Below are 26273 nucleotides of genomic sequence, written 5' to 3'. Positions count from 1 at the left end.
CTGAGAGGGCTTCATTAAATGTAGGTCCATGGCTGATATATTCCCCATTACTGCCTTTGGTCCAAGCTTGTTTTTGTTTTAGATGTCCATATGAACCCAAGGTTCTCATTCTGACTTTACCACTCTTATTACAAAAGAGCCATCAGCATATTTGATCTGCTTACGTATTTCCAGAGACTTTGCTATCTCCGGAACTTGCATCTGAAAATGTGAGGTTTATCTTTTGTATATTCATTTTTTATTTCTGTATCCAAAAATATATGTATTTTTATTATTTGAATAATAAAGAAAGTACATTTCCATGTACATTACTTTTAGACTTCCTAATAGCAATTTTTATTTTGGCTTGTAGATTTAATATAGTACATACACCTTAATTTCATCAGATAAGATGTAGACAAGACCACAGGCCTTCACTGCATTTATCACAAGCCAAGTGCTTCTGAAGTGTAAATGCAGATTCATAATACAGTATTTACAGTTTTCCTCTTGGTTTGTCCCGGACAATTAATTCAATATATATATAGTACTTTGTGTCATAACTCCCTCTCTCGTTTTAAATTCATATTTCCCTTAGCTTTTCAGTATAAAGAAGGCATGAAAAACAGGAAGATGATCAAAAGATATCACTTTTCTTTAAGTACATGTTTAATTCCCATTAATTTCCATAGGTTTATGTCAATTCTAAACAGCTGAGGTTCTGGCTCTCTATTTCTTTCTGGTGCTGTGCATTTTTTTTGAATGGACAGTAAATGTACATTCTTACTAATAACTTTAAGCAATAATCCATATTCATTACCTGTACACAGATTCAACAGGTCTTATGGACAAACAGGACATTTCTCCTCAACCTCCTCTGATTTTTTACACTCCACTAGCATTTCAGTGGAATCTAGGCCTCAATTTTTGAACCATGCACTTTTCAATACCTGCATTACAGCCTTCTCAGATCATCTTTCCTACTACATACTTTTTTTTTTTTTTTTTTGGGGGGGGGGGGGGGCAAATTATCCTAGAAATCCAACAACATGGGCCTGATTCTGCAATGGGAGTTGGAGGCTTGAGGCCTTTCAGAATAAGGCCCCTTTGCATCATCTTGGCTTTGTTTTTAATAGATCATCACCCAAAGTCTATTTCCTACACTTTGGTTATAAAACTGTTATTTAGCTACCAGATTAAATCTCAATTTAAATTGTAAATTTTTAATCCATAATTAACATGCAAACTAAGGCCTTGCTTTTGTTGCTTTTGCATATCTGCCTCTTCCTCCCCGTTCAATGCCAGACCTTTCCATTTGTTAATATTTTCCATTATCTCATCAACATTCACTCTCTCTCTCACTGGTTAGATTTTCTATTGAAGTAGAAACGCCTTGGATTCAGAACCATGCCCGGCAGTGACTAGAGAAGCAAATTTACGAAGAATAGTACAATGCACTAAATACAACCACTGTCAACCCGCCCCCCCCCCAACGTCTCCATTCCCACCCCAACCCCCACACTTTTACTTCAAAACTGATATTTAGATAGATACAATGGGGGGGGGGGGGAAGAGAGAAATCCTTCAACTATTTCAAAGGGGGGAAAAAATCTACTAGAAACATATTTCCAACAGTTCTATACTGGAGAATAAACAAACACCAGAGGGCGTAAATTCATCTCCACTGTGCTAATGTGAACGAAAGAGCTTCCTCCCCTGTTTATCCACCTCTCGTCCATCCATGGCTGCAGTGGCAAGGACTACAGTGGAGTCAAGGAAACAGCTGTTCTATACTGCATGCTCTCCTCTCAGGGCAGCCATAGTTTATGATAGCTCAAGGCAGCAGTGCAAAAATTAACAAATGACAAAGAGGATTAAAGGTCTGCAATTCCCAGAAGCAGCCAGGGAATCCATGGCTGACAGACTTATAAAGTTGTAGGAGAGCTCAGAGGCACTCTTTCAAACTAAAGATATAGGCGAGAAGCTTGGAGTTCAGTTCATGGCAATCTGACATTAACCAAGCTATGTCACAGAAGGACTGGAGAAAGAAGGCTAACAGGCCAAGATCAGGAGGCATTAGAACCATTGCATATATAGATCTTGGCCAGTCACTTAAAAATGAACTGAAGGATATAGCGTAGTACAAAAACAATCCTGTATTGGTAATAGGGACAGACTAGATAAAAATAACCTGTCAGGTCATTTCTATCTCTGACTTCTGTTATTCCTTCACCTGCCACTGGTACACCTATTAAAAACCTTCCAAATATGCACCTAAAATACTTCAACAATTCAGATGCTGTAAATTGTAAATCAAGTCATGAACGAAAGGAAATCTATCAGAATCATAAATTACAGTATAACTTGCTGGATTTGTCTCCATCAGTAGAGCTAAGGTTTTAAAGCATTAAAATATTCTTTAGTCACCTCTGAAATTTGACCCAGAGCACAGTTTTAAACCTTAAACCTTAATTGATATCCTTTATCTAAGCATCTATTAGACCGAAAGCACTCAGCTCCTCTGAAGGAGTCACAATGAGCTTTCATATTGCACTTTAGGCTGAGTGATTCTTCCTTGGGAGAAGGGAGAAGCAGTTTAGAATTTGGGTGTACATATATCCAGATACAGACCTAGAAGGAACTTCTCTAAATCGAGGTTCCCCAAGCTCTGTGAGTTTCAATGTTTTACATGACAAGCAAATGATTTGGCGGTATTTAATTCCCTCCCATCCTCATTATTCAATCTCAATTAAAAAGGAAGCAAGTTGATACATCGCAGGAGTTGTAGCTGGCATTAATTTACATTCTAGAGATGAACCCATTGAGTACATTCAATAAAATGCCTTACAAAGGGCTTTAGAAGCAGGAGTAGGTAGGGCAGTGTGAAGAGACTGACTGACTTACTGAGCAATCCAGCTTAAGGATGGGTATCTCACATCTAGGAGGGACAAAATCAAAGTTGTCACAGACACAGGGATATGAAGTACACCCTCTTGTGGCAGCCTCCCAGGGAAGATTCACCCCAAAACTGTCACTACGGCAATGTCGTCAAAACTATGGGGATGGATTTTTCTAAGATTCCAATTTCCTAGGCTCTCTATAAAGAGTCTCCACATACACACAGATGATGTGTGTGTATTAGAATAAATTAAGGTAGAGGTAATCAAAAAGATCACTTGTATAACAAAAAAACAAACAAACAAAAAAGCCAGGTACAGGAGCCTGGCTGCGTCTTGAGGTACAAATTCATAAGTGAGCAGTTTACATAAGCACAACAAACAAAGCCTAAACAAGTCTGCCAGCTTTATTACATTAAGAGAAACTTAAACTGGTTTCTTTGGGCCCTGTCCCTTATTAAATAGTTACATCTCCCAGACCTGCCCTAAGGAATGCAAGAAAATGCAAGAATATAAAGTCACCTGAAAAGGGAGAGTGGAAAAAGCAACAAGACAACAAGCACTTTTTTTTTAAAAGTGTAATCTAATAAGCAGTGCAGAAAGAATAATGGATTTTTTTAGAACTGAAATTATTATAAAGGCAGTAAGGTTGCTTATGGGAAAAGTCAAACAAAACGGCCAGAAAGAATGTTTACTTCTCAAATTACAGCATCATGACACTGGGATTTTCACTGAAGTTCTGAAGAGAAGAGATATCAGATGACACCAAAATGTACCGTTTTGGGGTGTGGTTATCCTGGGGGGGAGAAGGGTGGGAATCTCTCTTTTTGACAGCAATGCCCTAGAATGACATCACCCCAACCCAAAAGATAGCAGAAATGTAAGGTCACCAAGAAATGGGCAAGCAACATGAACAGAGGCACAGAATAATGCCCATGAGTACTTACGCAACAAAGGCACTCCATAAATAAAATACAGTTTATAGACCTTTCAATATCACGCAAAGCCAAACAAAGATTCAATTTATTTTAGCAAAGTCTACAGTAGATTCTGACATCTCAATCTCAGGAGAAAAAAAGTCACATTTGAAAAGATGGTGGTGAAGTGACACAGATCATGTGATTTTGTGAGCACTGGTTGACATTTTATCTCAAAGTTCTCACACACCACTCATTGCTATATGTGGTTATGGGAGTTTACTCTGTGTCATGAGATCAGGTCTATGCACCCCTAGATAAATTATGCAAGTTTTGCCATAACCAGTCTAATGTATCCCTTTATTGCACAGCCACTATAAAATATTATCCCATCCATATTCTATTACGTCCAGAAAACTTTGCTGGCTTTTGGAATGATCCACTCTTCCACATTAAATCTTGAGCTGAAATGGACATTTAACTCATTGTAAAATGAGTTAAGTTATAAATAAAGTCTCCCTTAGCTAAACCATTTTAATTTTTCATAAAGTAGAAGTTTTTTCTTCCTCAGAAACTATCCCTCCAGAACTAAAGTAACAATATTAAATAAAATAGGTAAGAGATCAAAAGCATTTTGCAATGAAATTAACATTGAAGATTTTATTTTAAAAAGTCTCAAATGCAAGAAGTTTAATTGCTTGTGTAGGACAACTGCAAAAGAGATTGAAGGAGGAAGGTTTTCATTAAAGAGGTCTAAAGTGGTTCAACAGTAATTTGAGCACAGTAACTCTGTATGAGCTCACCGCTCGCCATGCCACAATTAGCAAATGACTGTGGCAAAGGAATGGCAATTTGCAACTAGACAATAATTTACTCATACCAGGGTGGGTCAAGGGGATGAGAAAACAAAAGGAGACATAGTGGCCACTCCTTAAATAATCACAGACTTTTGTTTTTTCAAAACAGCCTCTTTTGAAAAAAACATTTCTTCATTTTAAAGGCTACAAATCAAAACAAAATTTAAATAAAAATTAACTCTGAGGCAAGCCAGGAAATTAAAAAGTGAGCTTGAGCAAAAAAAGGGATATTTCCTCTGTCCCTGGGCTGACCACTCAGCTGAAGTTCCCACTTTCTATAGTGTGATAAAATTAAAAGTAGAGTACCAATTAAATTTCAGTTGCCAGGGGCTGGGTGGAGGATTACTATACTGTACGGTGGGACTTCCGTGTGATGTTTCCTTTCTTCCGTTCCTGCCTCTTAAGTCTAACCATCATAGATTTCACTGCACAACAGCCATTTTGCTGGTCACAAATGCCACGTGGTCTCTGACAAAGGTTCTCTGAAAGTCCAATTAAATTATAATCTAGTTCTCCTTTATGCATGGCTTTGCTGACATGCTCAAAGAATTCTAGTGAATTAGAGGCACGACTTTTCCTTTAAAGATAAGCCAGCAGGGATTCTGTATCATATTATGCACATCTTCGAAGGTTGAGGATGACTGCACCCTGATGGGAGTGAGTTATTACAGAGAGAAGGGAGCTAGATGCCAGTGGGAGCGTAGCATTCTTCATGTACTACCTGAGTAGTTCCTAGAACTCTGGACTTTGCACAGCAGGAACCTGTGGCTCCCATTTCAGCCAGCAATCATCAGCGGCTGCTACAGGTGTGTTCCAGGGATGGGGATGGAGTTGCAAGAGAGACACTCTGTGTGCACTAGCACCCACTTCTGCAGAGTCCAGGTGATGGTACGCTGGGTGAGCCGAGGGGCTCCTTCAACCTGCATTCCCATAGCCATTCAGGTTCACTCTGCCATCCTTCATGGATTCCAGGTGGGAAAGATAGTAGGAAAAGAATACAGCCTGGGTTCCCGTGCATAGGTGACTGGAGGCACCCAGCCAGGAGTGGAACTCTGCCTGCCCCAATCTAATACCAGAAGGATGGGGTGGTGCAATGGGGGGGGGGGGTTGGGTGGGAGAATCTAGATTAGGGCAGAAGAGAGGGACACTGTGCCATAGCCTTGTGCACCTGTGTGGCAATGGGGCCCCTTATACATACATGGGAAATACCTCACATGCTTCTAATTCTTGGCCATCTTTTCTTCATCTTTGCCATTCTGAAGTATCCCCTGGAGTGGTTTGGTACTGTTCATTCTGAATCAAGGCAGCACAGGCTCACCGACTGGGGAGCGGGGGGCAATTGCCCTGGGGCCTGGGTGATTTAAAAGGGCATGGCAGCGGCAGCCCCAGGCACTTTTAAATTGCCCAGGCAAGCCACAGGGCTCCTAGGCACCTGTGACCGCTCTGGGCCCCATGCTTTGGGGGTCCCCATGGGGCGTTGCAATCGGTCCCAGAAGTGACGGATTCATCAATTCTGATCTGAGCCGCACCCCCCACAGGGATGGCCATGGCCCTGGAGCCCATAATTGCTGTCAGCGGGTCTGAGGCAGCAACATCATTGTAGTGTATTAAATAAACTCACTGAACATTAAATCTCACCAAATGAGGTAAATCCATCCTCATCATCGTATCCACCCATTATATTCCACACCTGAACATAGCCATTATATGAACAACATACCCTCATATCTCAATATCTGTACTTTGACCCGTTAATCTTTTACCCCCAATTGGGGATATTGCAGAGTATGTCTCCTTACGCCATCCAATCCTAAACCGAATTTAGAACCCCTTGATAATCTGTACATTATTCCCTGATAACCAGAAACTTCTATGCTTAAATTCTGTACCGTTTCCTTTTTATTTTATCATCTTAATAAAATTCTTAAATCTCCCTAAAAAAAGAAACCACTCAGGAGCAAAACAAATGCCGCTCCATTTCAAGCAGAGACCGGGCACAAGCCTTACCCGCTTCCTTTGAGGACTTCTATCCATTTCATCTCTCCAAGATCTCTGCAACAGTCACGAGGAAGATGTTCAGTACTTGGATCTGTGGCTACACCATTATCCTGAAGATAAGACAGAACCAAGATGCAGTGGAAGGGGATCAGGGAAGGAAGTGAGAGTTATTACTTTCCCCTTTCGTTAATTCATCATCTTCACTCTGTGCTCTAGAAAAAAATAACCTGACAGACGGCATTAGGGTTGTTTCTCCAAGCAACAGAAAGCTGGGCCTGACCTGCGGAAGCAGTTTCCTAGGACCACTACAGTGTATAACAGGCTGCTCACACCCACAGATGAGCTTCAGGAAACGTTGAACAAGGAGATGTTTCTTCCTGGAATAAAGAGATGTCTGCCTGTTCTGGCTAGAGGGATTCCAGCTGTCCAATACCAGCTCAGATATTTTAAATCCAGTAGGGCCCCAGTAATGTTGAGGAGGACTTCGCATCAACAATAGCCATGTTAATTGCACAGGACTAGGAGGAGGAAGGTTTGCCAAATGGGAAAAAAGGCCAAAAACAGGAGAGAAAAAAGTTGCTTTCAGACTCTGACGATGGCATCACGTACAATACATAGTGCCGAAGTCCTCTGAAACAAATTCCATGCAAGCACCCTAGCATATTTTCTCATTCGTAGGCACAGGGAAGTTTAATGTTCATCAAGTTTGGAAAGAGAGGAACCCTTTTTAAAAAGCAACAAAATAAGGACCAATGTGACATGAATAGCCACGATTTGTCTGAATGGAGAATATTCACTAACGATCTTTGCCTTGTTGTATAATGTCTCCACCCCAGTGTTTAACTCTCAGAAAGCAGCTATCATTCCACTATTTTAAAAAAAATGGGCCATAACAGCTTAATAAAATACATCTATTTTTACTTACTACACAGGCAGGGAGCCAGACAGTGCATTTAGTTAAATCAAGTTTTACTGAAAGCAATATCAGAAACAGTCTTAAGTGGCGTGACTGCTCCATTCCTCCTGGGAGAACATTGCCCTAAGACCTCTGTAGATGTAATATAAATAAATAAATAAATAAATCCATGCAACTCTCACCCCTGCAAGATACACGTGAGCATCAGTCAGATTAAGGCCCAGGCATATGAGGCCTGAGAGTTCATCTACCCACAAGAATTGTGCCATTTTAACTAGACTGATAGAATTAAAGCAGTACAACCCCTAGCGTGAGCACCGTTACAATGCATCCGATGAAGTGAGCTGTAGCTCACGAAAGCTTATGCTCTAATAAATTTGTTAGTCTCTAAGGTGCCACAAGTACTCCTTTTCTTTTTACTGGTATAACTGTGGTGATATTTTTACAGCTTATTCCCTTATGCCAGTATAACGCACCTTTTTACAAGTATAACCTCATCCACACTAGCAGTTGTACTGTACTGATAAAAATGTCATACAGTTAACCGACATAGTTATACCAGGAGAAAACCTGTGTAGACTATGCCTGAAAATTGGGAAGCATCTTATGCTTATACTGAAACCGACACAAGTCGAAGGTGCTTAGAACCTCAGAGCTGGTCACTAAAAGACTAAAGTTGGTGACTGGGGGGTGGGACGGGGAAGAAATGGGTCAACTTAAAATATAAGACTCAAAGGGATGAGGAGGGTAGGAAAGTTAGATTCCTCTATTTTATAGGAATATGCCAATTGTCTCCATCTTGGCCAAGTGTACCCAGATCCTGTGATGATATCTTTACTTGCAATATATTATTCAGCTACCAGGTATCTTTTTGGTATTGTTCCTGGTAAGCAGAGACGCCCAAGCTAGAACTCAAGCTATGGGAAAATCGTTTTGTGTCTGTAGTTGTAACAGTTTTCTTTAATCAATATCTCCAGTTTAAAAAAGGACTCCAATTCCACACACCATGACAGACCCTTTGCTAAAACTGCTGTACTTTCATCATGCTAACATCTGGCTATCTAGTTAGTTTAGTAGTTAGTTTTTAAAAGCCAAAGAACCAAAATGAGGTGCACTTGCAAACTGCTGTGTGTGAGAGTGTAACGATGTGCATTTCCTACTACGTTTTCTAACATCTAAGTTTCAGGACTTTGATATCTGAGGTCAATGATGTACAGAAATAAGACATGCAGATAAACACAAAGTTTATAAAGGACAATGATAAATGAGCAATGTACCTTGGTAAGTAATGAGTGAGAGGGGAGTGGAGGTACACACACATTTTTTTTCCTCTCAGCCTCATGAACTCTGTGTGGTTTACAGGTTAGAAAGTCAACTCAAATGGAAGTGTAGCTGTTATTTCCCCATCTCAGATACCCACCATGTGGCAGTTAAACTGTGTTAAGGAAATTATGGTGGTTTTCTTTCACAATCAGTTTTTTTTGTTTTTTTGTTTTAAAGTTAGCAACTATGTTGCAAAGCGTTTAGGGACTGAAGAGAAGGAATCTGAAGTACTCTTCAGTTGCACACATTTTAGTTAAACCTGCCTAGTTGTAGTACAGACTGGGCTTTAAAGGGTTCATTGCGGAACCACATTAGACCGTCCTTTGGGTGGCCTAATATAGGCTATATAAAAACATCTAGCATCACGCAAACACTCAGAAGGAGCAAACAAGAAGGATTTCATAACCAAAAAGCAAGGTTTGATATAATCATGCATTCAAATAAAGGGACATTTTCTAAACAACGGGCTGCTTATATTTTAATCAAGGATTCCTACATTGTCCCCCTTAGTCCGGGATAAACCCCACATATGGGGAGTGTGTTTGCTTGCAGAAGAGAAAGATGAGGTACTGTGAATGTATGAATTCATTTTTCTAGTCAAACAAGACACATTCTCTTATTCTGCCCGCTCTGCAAGGTGCTGAGCATTCTGAAGCCCTCCTGACACCAATGGGAGCTGAGGGCATTCATCACCTTGCAGGAGTAGGCACCAATGGGAGAAGGCAACACCACTTGGCAAACATATTTACCATATATTAAGTGTGCTTCCTTGGAACTCTTTTTACTTCCTTCTGGTGAAATATAACTAATAGGATAGCTCCATGTTCAGCTTGAGTAGCTTGGGTTGAGTATGGGCTGGAGGACCTGTGCAGACTTCATAGGGGATTCCAAACAAACTCGCCTGAGAAATGTATTTGACACTTGGTGATTTGGTGCATTCCAAATGCAAAAGGTTTGCTCTACCTAAAGATTTTTATGAGCTTCACCCAGGAATAAACGATCTCTGATAGGGAATGATCTAGTGTAACAAGAAAGCAGGGGCAAGATTCTTCAGAAGTAGGTAAATCATCCCCAGCGCTATGGTCAATTTGGAGGCTAAATGTTAGCAAAAGCTCCTAGGAGCTCATTGCTATTTTGGGGGAGCAGGACTGGAGAATCATTTCACCCAGTGGCACCTGGGTGAGTGCGTAAACAGGATCTACGTTTTTAGTTGTGTACTTTTAAAAGAGATTAAACTGATATGGGAAGGGCGTGCACGCACACCCATCTCACAGGGCTATCAGATTGTGCCTGTACAAGTATCAGCTGGAAAAGGAAATGCACTATATACAGACACACCACAAAGAAAGCATTTTTTTTTTTAAGTTTGCACATTTCAGTCATACTGTTATAACCATGCCCCTCTCCTTCTGAACTCACAAGAGGGAGTCTTAAGCAACTGACATTTCTTTACTAAGTAGTAGTAATATATCCTTTCCTGTATCTACCTAAAACATTTTTCCTATATGTGATTTTATGGCTTCTTGGAGCATTTTCAGTGTCCCAGCTTCAAATATAAAAAAGTCAGGTTTACAAGAAGAGAGATATTGCCATTAGAGAGACTTTGGTTTAAAATCTGTTAATATTTACCTGCCTTGATTAAATGCTACATCAATTAACTTAATTCAGATTTTGCCAGAATGGGTTTGATCATTCTACATTTCTGAACGTTGACCATAGCTACACAATACCATTACTGTGAAATATATTCTACATTTTATTTGTGTGAATAAATCTAAAAAAATCGCTTTCTACTGGATCACACGAGATCAAATCCTGATCGCTGAAAAGATAATTATTTAAATCCAGCCCAATCCCCAAAAGCCTGCATATCTATATTGCAAAAGACCTTACAATCTCCACTGCTCCTATCCCCTTGTTTAGTCTACTGATGCCAACAGTAGGATCGGAATGCAGAAGAGTCTGTTTGTATGAACCATTGCTTGGTCCTGGACAATGCATACATATTTGCATCATAACATGCAGCCCTTGGCTACTTTGCTTTATGCTTTGCCTATCAAAGACAACATATGGAGTCCAGAATGGGGTGGGGCAACAGCTGCAAGGCAAATTTTTGTTTGTTTTTATGGTGGGTGTCTCTACATATAAACGCCTACCAAGATTTTAGCCCAGAGCCTTTAACTTTTGAAACTTGTGTTTAAGCTTCAAAATTGTTGCCCCACTATAAAAAGAAAGATATGCTTTCAAAAAATTACTCAGGGGGGCAAGGGGGGAGTACCCAGTTAAGCGAAAACCTCCATACAGCAGAACTTGAAAACACATGGGTGTCACACACACACAAAAACAAAAAAAACCCCGAACCCCAGCACAAAAGGAAGACAGCACAAAAATCCTATCACTTAAGCTGTCTGCACTACACTTGGCCTATGTATTAATGCTCTAGATGCCAAGATCATCCTCTAACCCTTCATAAGCACGATCAATCCATCATAAAAAACTAAATTGATATCAATAATACACTTTACAAAAATACTTTCCTTCCACTCTCTGCCCCCTCCATTATAAGCTTCAAAGTCCTTACATGCAAAACTAGTTGAGTTATAAATGCCCAAAGTTTTAATGATTCCAATTTTTGGGTGCTATTGCCAAGAAATTCCAATTATCCAATTTTCTACTAACAAAAACAAATTTCTTCAAAGCATTTAATGCAATGTTTTAGAAGTCTTGCACTTTCACTGCAGGACCTTTTAGTCCTTTACAGCAGTGATTTTCAAACTTTTTTTTCTGGCAACCCAGTTGAAGAAAATTGTGGATACCCGCAACCCAACGGGGCTGTGGATGAGGGGTCCGGAGTGTGGCAGGGGCTCAGGGCTGGGGCAGAGGGTTAGGGTGAGGGGTGCGGCCAGGAATGAGGGGTTCAGAGGACGTGGAGAGGCTCAGGGCTGGGGCCGGGGTGCAGGAAGGGGCTCATGGCTGGGGCAGGGGATGGTGACGCGGGGTGCAGGAAGGGGCTCATGGCTGGGGCAGGGGATGGTGGCACGGGGTTATCTCCAGCGGCTCCCTGTCAGCGGCACAGCCGGGGTGCAGAAGCAGGTTTCCCGCCTGTCCTGATACTGTGGACTGCGCTGTGCCCTGGAAGTGACCAGCAGCAGGTCTGGTTCCTAGGTGGAGGCATGCAAGCGGCTCTCCGCAGCTCTCACCCTCATGCCCCGCCCCCTACAGCTCCCATTGGCCTGAACTGGCCAAAGGGAGTGCAGAGCCGGTGCTCAGGGCGGGGGCAGCCTGTGGCATCCTCCCTCTGTCCACTTAGGAGCCAGATCTGTTGGCCACTTCCAGGGTACAGCACGGTGTCGGAACAGGTAGGGACCAGCCTACCTTGGCTCTGCAGCATCACCAACAGGACTTTTAATGGCCTGTCAGCGGTGCTGGTTTGAAAACCACTGCTCTACAGTTCTGATGCAACATATAGCCACTTTTTACCTTAGATTTTCCATTAGTTAAGTGTTGACTAGCATCTACTAAGCTGAAGCCCAAGCATTAGAGAGAGTCCAGCACAGTCAGGCCAAAGGAATCTAAATGATTTAGTTATGAATATTATTTAAGCAGTGTATAGTGTAAAAGAAATATATTAATTTAGAAAAATAAGAGGAGGAATTTCCACCACATCAATAAATCTAGGTATAAGCACCAACAGTACATTTTCTTTCAAGGGTCACCCAATACTTTCCCATACTATTCATGCAAAAGTATCAATGAACCCTACCGTTATCTGCAGCTTTTATTATGCATGTGCTGAAATTTCTAAAAATTATGTTGAAATAGAACTCCCTTTCCATTTCCATTTCATTTTAGTATCTTACTCAAGCAAGCTGCCTGAAAAGACCACTGGAATAAGCCTTTCAACATCTTCTTCAAAAAAGAAAAAAAAACCTTAAACCCTATTATAGGACTACAACATTATAGCTAAATTCTTAAGTACCAAAAGCCACAAGACTCATGATTTAATCAAAATTAATACAGAATGGATTGTTACAATCAGACCACTTTGGAACTCCAAATTATTTGAATGGAATAGTTGCACTGGTGACTTATTGTGAAATCCAGACCCTATTTAAAACACTTCAAGCAGTTCCCATTGACTTCAAAGGGGCTGGGATTTCACCCTCCTATTTATATTATTTGACATGTAACAAATAAGTTACACTCTGAAGTTTGTATATTTCTAAGAGCCAGATCTCAACTTGCACTCAGATTTAGAGCAAGAGAAAGTACCCTTCGTTTGTATAAGGCAGTATTTCTCAAACTGGAGTCCATGGACCCTCTCCAGGGGGTCCGTGGGCCCCACTGATCAATTCCTCCCCCTCCCTCATGCCTCCTGCACGCCAGTGAACAGCTGTTCCCTGGCAATCAGGAGGCGCTGGGAGGGAGGCAGGCAAGGGGAGAAGCAGGGACAGGGCATGTGGGAGGAAGGGGCGGAAAGACATGGGGAAGAGGAGGGGCAGGGTGGAGCAGGCACGGGAAGAGGGGCAGGGTTGGGTCCTTTGGGGGAAGGGGTGTAGTGGGAGTGGGTCCTGGGACAGAGCAGGGAGTTTGGAGGTCCATGAAAAATTTTAAAATCAAAATGTGGGTCCTCAGGGTTGCTAAAGTTTGAGAACTGCTCGTATAAAAGGTTTTGGAGCTCAAGAACAAAGAAGAGTTAAAAATGTAACTAAAACATTCTGTGATTAAAGCCACCAATCCTCAATCTTAGTAACATCTCAGGACTGGCCTCTGGTGCTATGATCACATCTGATCTCTCAAGCTTAAACAGGGTCAAATAAAAAGTGGTGTTGGTAATTCTGCAGGTGGCAGACTCCAATTAGAATTTTCTCTGAGCCCCCAGCTCTGAACTGAGCCACCAGCATAGTGTAGGGAGCAGTGTGTTACTTATGGGGATGAGTCATAAAAAACAATATCCTGAGTACTTGTGTTCTTTACTGACCCCAAGGCACTTTTCACAAGAGTAAGGCGTGTTTATCCTCTACACCCAGTCCAAATTCTAATATAGATAGTTACGTTCTGTGTACTTTAATGAACAGGGAAAATTTTAATTTAATGAATTCACTTCACTTTCTGTTCTAAAACTCTTGTGTGACATCTAACGAAAAAATGCCATATCACACCCCTGAGTTGGCTGCATTTCAGCATTCAGTAAAGCCACCGTGGACAACTTTCGCAAATACTGGATCTGTCTAGGAGAAACTCAAGATGGTTTCCTTCACTTTATTTATGCTGCTGCCACCAGGCAATTGTTACAACTTTTCAAGACAAAGTGGAATTACCCCCAGGTTGCTTTTCTGTGTCTGCATAATCTTGAGATTGGAGCAAATGAGGCAATTTAGGAATGGCACAAACTAACTTCCCCTTCTGGACATTCAACTCAGCAATAAGCAGTGTAGAGGTGACATGACGTAAAGTATCATGCAGACAGTTAACAGAGGAATCACTAAATTGTGTCAGACCAGTTATCCATCCAGTCTAGCACCCTGTGGTCGGTATCAGATGTTTCAAAATAAGGTGCAAGATAGATCACTGGTCTGACCCAGTATGGTTATGTTCTACTAACCTGACATTCTGATTTTAAAAAAATTAGTACTACATAAAATCAAAATAGCATATATTACATGCATTAAAAATTCACTAACTGATAGATCTCTAAACACATAACTGCCTAAACTACCCATTAGGTAAGTTTCTACCTCACTTTTGCCAGTTAGCAGTTAGTTTAAGCCCTGAACCATAAGACTGTATCTTACTTGTATATTATCTCATTCTGTTCCCATATAAATGTCTAATCCTTTTAAAAATCCTACTGAATTCACGAAGTCCAGGGTTCAAATTCTAGCTAGCTCTGCCTCCAATTATATATGGCCTTGGGCAAGCTCTCTGCTTTCTTTTCCCCATCTGCAAAATAAAAACAAATATGTGTCTACTTCAGAGGGATGTTGAAAGGATTAATTTGTATTTGTACAGCTTTCAACATATGGAAAGCTCTATGTAAGTACGAAGTAATGAATACTCTGGTCTACATTCTTTTCTGTTAATTAATGTATTTGGTGTTTGCAAACCTTGAATATCTTTTTGTTTTCTTTCTGTATATGTGGTTTCCAACACTACATTTCTGAGTCTCTCATTTGAGCCAACAATGTTGTTCTAAATTGGGTTTGCACATCTTAATGAGGGTGCATAGAAAATCTGTGCATTGATTACAGAGAAGTTTAATCTTAAAAATATTCTAAAGCATTGTACCTGGCAGCATGCAACTTTTGTCCCTCTTTTGTGGCAATAGGAGTGGGAATTCTTCATTTCATTCCTCCTATAGTGATGCCTAATTATCCATACATGACAGAATTTGACTAGTATTGGTACTTCCCAAGTGCAATCTTTGCCTGATATAACAACATTGTTTTTCAATGTCTGGGTTTAGAAAGTAAATGTTGCATGTTTGTTGTCATTTTGACAGAAAGCTAGCCAGTTTTCTTTAAAAAAGAAAAAATCCTATATCAATGACTGATTCTGTAATTAAAACAAGAAAAACTCTGAAATCTACAGTGTTTTCAAACATGAATAGTACATCTAAAGGGGCACCAGCATACAGATGGACCTGTACTTAAATTTCAGTGAGAGCTGGATCATCCCTTTAAAAACTATCATTTCACAAAACATGGTTTGTTACACAGATCATGTGTTCTGTTTGATAGTGCTCTTTTATCAGTTCAATTTCTCTAAGCATTTGGAAAAATAAACTTATTTTTAAGTATATATTTCTTTAAAGGATTTAACAATAATTTGTTTCAGTGCACAGAATAGTACTTTAAATCTGCATCTACTTCATTCAAGTGGGTGTTATTCAGTTTTGACACTTGATTTGTTGAAAAGCCATAACAAAACTTTCCATTACTGGAGGATGAACTGAAAAATGACATTCACACATGATAAGTTAAGCTGTGCTTCAGCAGCAAAAAAGTTTTAATTGTAGAGTTTTCCACACAACAAGAGAAACAGCTTAGAAAACCACACCCGCCACAACTGAATAGTAAAATACGTATCTGATTGGGATTCTCAGATTGCTGACATGAAGCACTTTATTAGCTTGGCACTTGCTTACTTATTTAGCACTTTCCATCCAGAAGCATAATGTCTGAAATGTTCTTTATGTGTACACCACAGAAAATGAAATACCTCTCCAGTAGAATGCAGAAGCAATTCCATGCCAGCAACACCCAGGACAGCTTTCAGGAAGGGAAAAATAATTTAGCAATAGGAAACCATAAGCAGCAGATTTGGGAGAGGCACAATGTAAATACATGAATTACAATTTGGCCAGGATCCCTCTGTCTCTCTCTGTGACATACTTATATGGCCCCTCACCATAGTATCTGAGTGTCTCACCATCCTTTAATGTATGGCCACGTCTACACTACCTGCCGGATCGGTGGGTAGCGATCTATCTATCGGGGATCGATTTATCGCGTCTAGTGTAGACGCAATAAATCGATCCCCAATCGCTCTGCCATCGACTCCGGAACTCCACTACGGCGAGAGGCGGAAGCGGAGTCGATGGGGGAGTGGCGGCCGTCGATCCCGCACTGTGAGGACGTGCGGTAAGTGATTCTAAGTCGATTTAAGATGCGCAACTTCAGCTATGAGAATAGTGTAGCTGAAGTCGACGTATCTTAGATAGATTTCCTCCCCCAATGTAGACCAGGCCTATGTTATCCTCACAACTTCCCTTGGGAGGTAGGGAAATACTGCTGTTTCCATTTCACAGATGAAGAACTGTGACACAGAGAGATTAAGTGCCATGTCCCAGGTCATGCAAAGAGTCTACGGTGAAGCAGTAAAATTGAACCCAGGTCTCCTGAGTCCCAGGACAATGCCTTAACCACTGAACATAACCCTTCTTCTATCACAGGATATGGATTCCAACACCTGTACTATTGCATACAGTGCAATTGTCTCTTTCAAGACAACCAGTGAATGGCACCTTCATTATACTTCATCTAGAAGACCCAGCATCTCTGAACTACTCTCATAAAGTTCTGATGAGGACTGTACAGCATTACTCATTAAGCTTTGGCACAAGTGGACAGAATCCACAACAGGGGCTAGATTTTCAAAGAAGTTCAGCTCCCAGAAGTGCCCAAAGAAAAGAACAGCAGTTGCTGGGTGCTGAGCTCTCTTAAAAAAATCTCGTACCAGATTTTCAAAGTTGATAACGAGACTGTTGCATGTGACTAGGAGGAGGTGATAAGCATGGTTCAGCGGAGCGGGTGCTAGAATATGGGCTTGTCTGCACACAAAAAATGGTACCAGCATAGTTCAAGCAATGCAACTCCCTAGTGCGAACATAGTAACACTGGTATAAAGGTGCTTTACTATAAGTATAGCTTATTCCTGTAAGGAATAGTGAATGAGCTAAACCGATACAAGGCACCTTTATTCCAATGTAACTACATCCCCACTAGAGGCTGCACTACTTTAACTATTTTGGTGGGGGACGAGGGGGATCACAGCCCTCGCCAAAACAGTTAAATCAGTACAAAGACCTGGCCTAGGATACAAGAGACATGGGTTCAATATCTGAGTCTGCCACTTATCTGCTTTTTACCATGGGCATGTCATTTCACCTCTCAGGGCCTCTGATTCCCCTCCACTCATTGTCCCTCTTGTATAGTTATGCTGTAAAGTCTTTGGGACAGGGACTGTCTCTTATTGGTGTTTGCACAGCGTCTAACACAATGGGGCCCTGATGGCTGGTAAAGTCTCTAGGCGCTACTGTAAGGCAAATAATTATTAACGTTGGCGTGTAAATTTTTTAGTCAAAGGCATTGGTTGATTTTACCTTCCTCAAAGCAAGAGAGATCTGTTTTATTACGTATTCTGACATACTGACAATTCCAGTATGTAAGCACAGTCTAGTGAATGCTCAGTAAATTCCTGGATTTATGAGGTATGAATCTTTGGATTATGCGGCCATAGTGAAAAAGGTATCATAGAAAGTATAAAACACATCCAGCCTGAACTTACAGGCTGCCTTTTCTTTCAGCAAAAGTCTCTTTTGTTGATAAACCACAATTCCACACATGTAGTAAGATAGTAGAAATGCACTCAAGCTGAAGAGTGCAGACTTGGATCTAACTTTCCCAAAATTGAAGGGGGGTTTGGATAAGGCTCATCTCAAATGTGTGATTTGTTGCATAATAGCCCTTTCACAAAACCTTCCACACAAAATGATTTACATGGACATTTACCAAGTTTTTCAAAATAGACTGCAAGATTTAAGATAGACGAGACAATGTATTAAAATAGCTTACCAAAGTAGTATGTGTAATACAAGTGTATTCCATATTTGGCATGTTACTAAGCTACAACATTACATTTTCAGAATCATTACAGGGTTCCAGCAGCTCACCAATCCCTACATTTAATTGGGGGATTACTGGCATTCTGTACATGCATTCATTCAAGGAGGGAATGATCACACACACCAAGTGCATTGCAGACAGAGGAAACACACACCTTACCAGAACACTTCTCAGTTGGATGTTCCTCATAACACAATGCAGCTAGTGACATCCCTAGAACCTTGTTATGAAGATCTGCAGGAGTATTATGAATTATAGGAAACTATGCTGTTTTTCAAAAAACCTCACACACACAAAGTTGGCATGAAATCTTAAGTGACATTCCTTTCAGAATCTAAGCTTAGTGGTATCTAGCTAGTTCTTTCATTTTACAAACAATGACGGTGTTGCTTTCAGTTGCTGGAAATTTACAGAAGTATCTTTGCACATCCTTCCAATTCAACTATGCGTAAGGAAACATTCCCCTATCTATAGAGCACCAAGTTGCTGCTTTTCAGAGAGTGGGGATTCTTTAGTTCCAGCAATCACTTTTTTTTAAAAAAAAAAAAGTTATTTGCTGAAAAATATAATTACAATGAAAGAAAGGGTGCACCGGCAATGATCCCCACAAGGAAATGAGAAGAAAGCATGTATGGAATAGGTGGACCAAAATAAATGTATGCTTGGCTTCTTCATTTTCATCTCTATAACAACATATGTCCCACCATATAGTTTCAACTTGTATAATTGCTCAAGAACAAACTGGAAAAAATATTGAGAATTAAAATTATTCTGTCAGTTAAATAGAAATTAGGGAATTCTATGCAGCCAGCCTACATTTTATGACACACTGTACTGCACCAACATTATACAGGATACTGAACTAGATACTCGGATCTGGTATGGTAGTTCGTATGTTCCTATTCTTTTTATCCTTGGACACCATTCATTCAGAGCTACAAATGAGCAAATATCAATCTGAGATTATCTGACCCCTGAGTTCTACATATATCAAGGAATTCAAAGCTACTAGAGATGAGTCAACTGTATTTTCAACTGAAGAAAACAAAGGCAAATTATACATGAACAACACACAACTAAACTGTAAGAAAATAAATGCTTTTGTAGGGCCACAATCATCTTATTATTACTAGTCTTCTCTAATAGTAGATTGCAGGCTTCTTGGTAGATCAGGCACGATGTCTTGCTTTGTGTTTGTAAAGCACCATATAAGTTTACAGACATAAATAAGTGAATAATAAGTAACACGCAATAGAGAAATGATTAAATGACTATAATTTACTGCACAAAACCTGGTGCTAAAGCTTCAGGCACCTCCGTTTTTGGGGTGTATGTTACTTTTTAAAGGATACTAGTTTAAGAAAGAAAAACAGAAACCTAGGAAATTCAGAGTTAAGGTTGCACTTCCACAAAAAGCCAGTCACACCCAAGTAAATCACAACCCCAGCTCAGTTGCAACGGAGTAGCATTCTCTGAACAGTCTTAAAGAAACGTGTGTGTTCAGCTGGACAACTTCAATTGCAGCTTTATCTATGAAGTGACTACCACCACCCTGCAATTTTAGGTAAGCTATTGGTTTGTTTTTTGTTTTTTTAAAACAATCAAGCTTTACAAAAGTGACATACAAATGGGAACAATGGATTTGTAGCTTTTTGCTACTATTAAGGCAGCCTGAAATTTTTTGGGTTGGGTGGGGGGAAAGGGGAGAGAATTGGTCATCCTTTACATTAGAAATCTAGCTCTTGTCTAGCTTTTTTTCTTGAAAGAATATAGGGACAACTGGAGAACTTGTAAGGCTATGACATCACTGGCACCAAAGGAAAGTGAAACCTGGTTAATTGAGAAGGGAAGTAATTTTTATCGAGATTTTGCATTCCTGTTAACGTCCATTTGACTCAACGGCCTGAGAAACCGTTAGAAGAAAAGCACTTTTGTTAAAGGATGGTCACTCTCACCCCTTCACTTAAGACCAGGGCCCAATCTTGTAAACACAAAAACATGCAAGTAACTTTTCATATGCATGTAGTCCCACTGGATTTAGTACTCATCTTAGTAAAGATCTTCATGCACAACCATGCAGGATCGGACCCTAAGAATTGCTTGGAAGGGATATCTCTGGATTCTCCAGATACTTCCAGCATGATGGGAGATGACCAGATTTGACGTTACTGACATTTCTAAAAGTGAACATTTTTAAAACACCCTTGAAAATACCTTTCAGGCCTTCTTATACATCAGGGATCAGCAAACTTTGGCACGCAGCCCGCCAGGGTAAACCCCCTGGCGGGCCGGGCCGGTTTGTTTACCTGCCGCGTCTGCAGGTTCGGCTGATCACGGTTCCCACTGGCCACGGTTCGCTGTTCCAGGCCAATGGGGGCTGCGGGAAGTGGCGCAAGCCGAGAGATGTGCTGGCCCCAGCTTCCCACAGCCCCCACTGGCCTGAAGTTGCAAACCGTGGCCAGCGGGAACCGCGATTGGCCGTACCTGTGGACGTGGCAGGTAAACAAGCTACCCTGGCGGGCTGCGTGCCAATGGTTGCCAATCCCTGTTATACATTATAAAGAAGCAAATCAAAAGGTGCAAACAAAACCCATTTTCTCCATCTTCTGTATTCCTGTATTTGGAACTGTCAGAAGAAAAACTGAATTCCAAATTTCTGGCAGTTCTTGCTGGGCAATTGTGTGTATTGGGGTGGGAGGGTAGCAAGCAGGGTTTTTTTAAAAATATAAGTTGTTTTCAGTACTTTATTCAGTACAGCTCTCCTTCAAGGACAAGTTGCCTTGGAAACCTTCTGAATGAAAGGCACCATATAATACAAAATTATCATAATCCAAACTGACCCAAAATAAAAAATAAATAAATAAAATCCTGATGCTGCAAGTGAACATTGGCCGCCTGCCTCTGTTACCTCATGGACTGACCTCCAGGAGACAACTGTATCCCATCCTGCATCTCAGAGAAAGCACAGACATGATTAACCACATACACTCTTTCTTGAAGTACTTTATGGAGCACAACTAAGGGAGAAAACCTAGAAGAGGACTTTAGCAAGTTAACAGGACTGTTCAGTAAACCATCCATTTCCCAGGCGCTTACACTTACAAGGAAACTGAGGTAGTAAAGACATTTTTACATAAGAACGGCCATACTGGGTCAGACCAAAGGTCCATGTAGCTAATATTCTGTCTTTTGACAGTGGCCAATGCCAGGTGTCCCAGGGGGAATAAACAGAACAGGTAATCATCAAGTCATCCATCCCCTGTCGCCCATTTTCAAATTAAATAGCAAGTCAACGTATACAGGATTTATTTTTAAGTGCTGCTCAGCAACCTAACCTACCAGTCTTCTTCTTAGCATATGCGCAACATGTCTAAGGTGGCACGTGACCAGGATTCATCACCAAATTTGGTCTGCTGATTGGATCATTAACTTTCCCAGCCCGGGCCGGGTACTGACGAGGAGTGCGACGTGAACGCTGATCCATGCCCCTTGACCTGCCAATAAGTAATAAAATTTCACTTGGTCCAAAACAGGTTCCTTGCCTTCCTGAGCTACCCGACAATAAGATTTCCACTTTACTTTGAATCTGAATTCAAAAGGTAACTAAACAATTTTGATCCCCATACTTAAGTGCTTTGCTCAGCAGGAGTCCAACAGCACATCAAAAAGTGTAAATTAACACCTTAGAAATCATTTAAGTTTGTGTAGAAATATCATACATACATGCCAGCCTAGATTTGGTGTGGTGTGGATTGCACTCTCAGCAAATTTGCGGATGATACTAAACTGGGAGGAGTGGTAGATACGCTGGAGGGGAGGGATAGGATACAGAAGGACCTAGACAAATTGGAAGATTGGGCCAAAAGAAATCTAATGAGGTTCAATAAGGATAAGTGCAGGGTCCTGCACTTAGGATGGAAGAATCCAATGCACCGCTACAGACTAGGGACCGAATGGCTCGGCAGCAGTTCTGCGGAAAAGGACCTAGGGGTGACAGTGGACGAGAAGCTGGATATGAGTCAGCAGTGTGCCCTTGTTGCCAAGAAGGCCAATGGCATTTTGGGATGTATAAGTAGGGGCATAGCGAGCAGATCGAGGGACGTGATCGTTCCCCTCTATTCGACACTGGTGAGGCCTCATCTGGAGTACTGTGTCCAGTTTTGGGCCCCACACTACAAGAAGGATGTGGATAAATTGGAAAGAGTACAGCGAAGGGCAACAAAAATGATTAGGGGTCTAGAGCACATGACTTATGAGGAGAGGCTGAGGGAGCTGGGATTGTTTAGTCTGCAGAAGAGAAGAATGAGGGGGGATTTGATAGCTGCTTTCAACTACCTGAAAGGGGGTTTCAAAGAGGATGGCTCTAGACTGTTCTCAATGGTAGCAGATGACAGAACGAGGAGTAATGGTCTCAAGTTGCAATGGGGGAGGTTTAGATTGGATATTAGGAAAAACTTTTTCACTAAGAGGGTGGTGAAACACTGGAATGCGTTACCTAGGGAGGTGGTAGAATCTCCTTCCTTAGAGGTTTTTAAGGTCAGGCTTGACAAAGCCCTGGCTAGGATGATTTAACTGGGACTTGGTCCTGCTTTGAGCAGGGGGTTGGACTAGATGACCTTCTGGGGTCCCTTCCAACCCTGATATTCTATGATTCTATGATTCTATGATTTAGGTTGCATTTATGTACAGCAGAACATTCTTGATCCACGTCTTGTCACGTCCTCTTAAATACCCAGGGATGTTAATTCTATTTTATTATTTTCAGTAGAACAAAGGATAGTGTATAAACATGAAGTCACATGAATGCCTATTCACTGTACACACAAGGCACTGAAAGAATCATTCCATTATCTCCCCCTCATAGAAGCACACTCTCCTCAGAACCCTCCCTCTCATCAAAAAAGACTTTAGTGGATGTTATCACTATAAGCTACCTCTGACTGGCACAGCCTCCTTCTGGAGCAGATGAAACTGGACTCCATGTATTAGCTAGCCCCAGCTGGCACAGGGGTGGTGAAGTCAATGTCCTTCACCAGAGGGGGAAACCTCTGAATATTCAAACAAACAAAGTTATGGGCATAAAGGGACACTGCCTTCAGAGCTGGGTGATCACCCAATATCTGCCGCTTTCTGACCGCTCAGCTCTGAAGGCAGTGCAGAAGTAAGGGTGGCAATACCATGAAACACCCATCCCCCCCTTCCCCAAAATAACCTTGCTACCCTCCTGCAACTCCCTTTTGGTCAGGACTCCCAATTTGAGAAACGCTGGTCTCCCTCGTGAAATCTGTGTAGTATAGGGTAAAAGCACACAAAAGACTAGATTTCATAGTCCGTGACATGTTTTTCATGGCCACAAATTTGGTAGGGCCCTAGCTATATCATTCAGAAATACCTCTCTCTTTACTGTGTTTTAATTTTACTATACAAAGTCTCAATGAAACCAAATGTTCATGTGTTCCTCTCCCATTCTTGAGAGTTTGCTACAAACATACATGCACGTATACTAAACTTCAGGCACGAGATTCATTACTGAGATCCTGTGCCTTGTCCCACAAACCCTAACAATCCAGTCAAGCACACACGTACTGTATACTAGTCAGACTACGTATATCTGATGACCCAATATCAAATGATGTAACAGAAGTAAAAACTTTACATGTAAAGTTACATATATAGATATAGATATCCTTCCCCCTACCATCTCAATCAAATGAACGCACAGATTTTATTAGCAAAAATATATCTGGGCTGTTAACTTTTTGTACAGGGTTTTAACCCAAAGTACTATGAAAATCTAGTAAATTACAGCCTCAAGGCAACTAAGGGAAATTTTGACAAAATCATAAACTGTAAGAGTTGGAACCAAGGAAAGAGAAAAAGAAAGAACAAATCTCTGTGGTTTGCTACGCAATTTTTTACCATAGGTTTGGTATGACTGGCCCAGGCCATTCATAGCCCATCCTCCTACCCATCAGAATTTCAAGACTGAACACTATTTTCACATTTTAAAAGGTAGACAATATAGGGAATAATTCTGCAATGCTAGGATGATCTAATAGGTCTTGCCACCCTACAGCATCTCTGATTGTCTGTCCAAGGACACATACATACATTCCTAGACATGTTAGACGTCTGTGAATAATGGAAAGAGGATGCAAGCAGCACACACCTTCCTTTAGCAGGCAGAAGCTGTATGGCACAGCAATGAACTGTTAACACGGAAAAGAGACGTAGGAAAGAGACTCAGGAAATAGTCAGGAGAAGAACAGGTTTCAGAGTAGCAGCCGTGTTAGTCTGTATTCGCAAAAAGAAAAGGAGTACTTGTGGCACCTTAGAGACTAACAAATTTATTAGAGCATAAGCTTTCGTGAGCTAAGCTAGAGCTTATGCTCTAATAAATTTGTTAGTCTCTAAGGTGCCACAAGTACTCCTTTTCTTTTCACGAGAAGAAGTTACTTTGGAGACACATGCTGGCGAACAAAGATACCCCACAAGCTCAAAAAAAGCGTGGTAGCCAAATGCAGGGGAAACCTACCATTATCTGGAAACACACACAACTGTTCTGCTCCAGATTAAAAATGCCTCATGGCCAAGAACCCTGATTTCAAACGCAGACTTAGCTCAGTATCTGTCCAGGGAACCACATGATTCACTGAGCACGATGCATCCTTCCTTTTAAAGGAACAATTAACTCTCCGTGAGGTTTTTGTTTTTTTAATTCCCTTTTTAAGAAAAACCCTACAACCGAGGCACAGAGACCCCCCTTCGTTTTCTCTCTGGGAGCAGAGAAGGGGCACTCGCTCTGCCCCCCCACCCCACCCCCAGCTCAGCTCCCTTGATTGCACCCTACGGCATTTGCACCCCACATGGGGCTGCCAGAGGGAACTTTTCCTCAATGAAAGCCCTGGAGCTGCCGCTTCCCTGACTCACACGAGCAGATTTCCAGCACAAGGCGGCGGGGGGGGGGGGGTTAAATATCTGTCTTTGCTATTCATTAAGTTAGATCAATTTGGGAGAAGGGAGGATGCTTCCCTCTCCCGCCCTCCCGGCCCTGAGCCTCTCTTTAGAAAACAAAAGCCCTGGGTTTTATTCCCCCCCCCCCCAACCGGCCCCCAGCAGCGTCTTTGTGTGCAATGCAAAGGAGAGCGCGAGCCCCAGACACAAACACCTACCTCGCCGCTCTGGGCGGCTCTGCCCCTGAGCTGCCACAAAAGGCACCTTCCGCCCCAGCCGCGGCCGCTCCGGGCCAGGGGCTCCCACGCGCGGCGCTGCCCGCGGCTCCTGCCACACGCGCTCGCGCTCGCGCAGCCCCTCCGGCTCGCGCTGCCGCTGCTGCTGCTGCGCTGCCCGCACACCCAGGCAAGCCCCGGCTGCTGCCTGCACGGGGGCGGGGGCTGGCTGCTGAGTCACAGCTCCTCCTCCTCGGCTCCCCGCCCCGCGGGCTGCGTGCCGCGGCTCCGCACCTAGCCAGCCCGCGCCTCCTTTGTTGTCACGGTCCCCGGGAGGCGGGGGGAAGGGGTCTGCAGAGAGGGGAAGGGCGGCTCGCTCGCTGCTGTGAGTTTCCAAAGAAGGGGGCTGGGGGGGGGGGGGTGAGAGAGGGTTGTGTTTGGGTGGAAGGGAGAATGAGAGGGAGTTGTGACTAGGAGCCTGAGCCCAACCCCCCGCCCCCCAAGAGAGAAACCCCCCTATGTGCCCATGTGCCCCACACCACAGTGCCCCTGTGGCTCAGAGAGGAGCAGCAGCGTTGTGTTGGTGATAGGCCAGGAGCCGGCTTGTTTTGCATGATTAAAGTTTTGGACTGGGACTCAGGAGATCTGGGATCGTGTCATGGCTCTGCCACAGACCCTCTGGTGACCTTGGGCAAATCACTGAGGCCTGGGCTACGCCTCAAAATTAGATCGACTTAGAAAAATGTCACACCCTTGTGCAACATGGTTAGGTCAACCTACCTATCCCCCCTGCAGACGCAGCTAGCTTGA

General features: G+C 42.1%; 1 protein-coding gene across 1 annotated transcript in view; it reads right to left on the bottom strand.

Moving 5' to 3' along the window:
• FAM107B (family with sequence similarity 107 member B) overlaps window positions 1-25744 on the bottom strand; it is a 79486-nt gene extending 53742 nt beyond the window's left edge. The window contains exon 1 of the mRNA XM_038387601.2: window positions 25467-25744. The gene's annotated coding sequence lies outside the window, so the exon portion shown is untranslated. The remainder of the gene's footprint in view (window positions 1-25466) is intronic.
• Window positions 25745-26273: the final 529 nt, after the last annotated feature.

The sequence above is a fragment of the Dermochelys coriacea genome, chromosome 1, assembly GCF_009764565.3.
Source record: "Dermochelys coriacea isolate rDerCor1 chromosome 1, rDerCor1.pri.v4, whole genome shotgun sequence".
Lineage (NCBI taxonomy): Eukaryota > Metazoa > Chordata > Testudines > Dermochelyidae > Dermochelys > Dermochelys coriacea.
The sequence above is the reverse complement of the archived record's forward strand: the minus strand, read 5'-3'. Positions and strand labels throughout refer to the sequence as shown.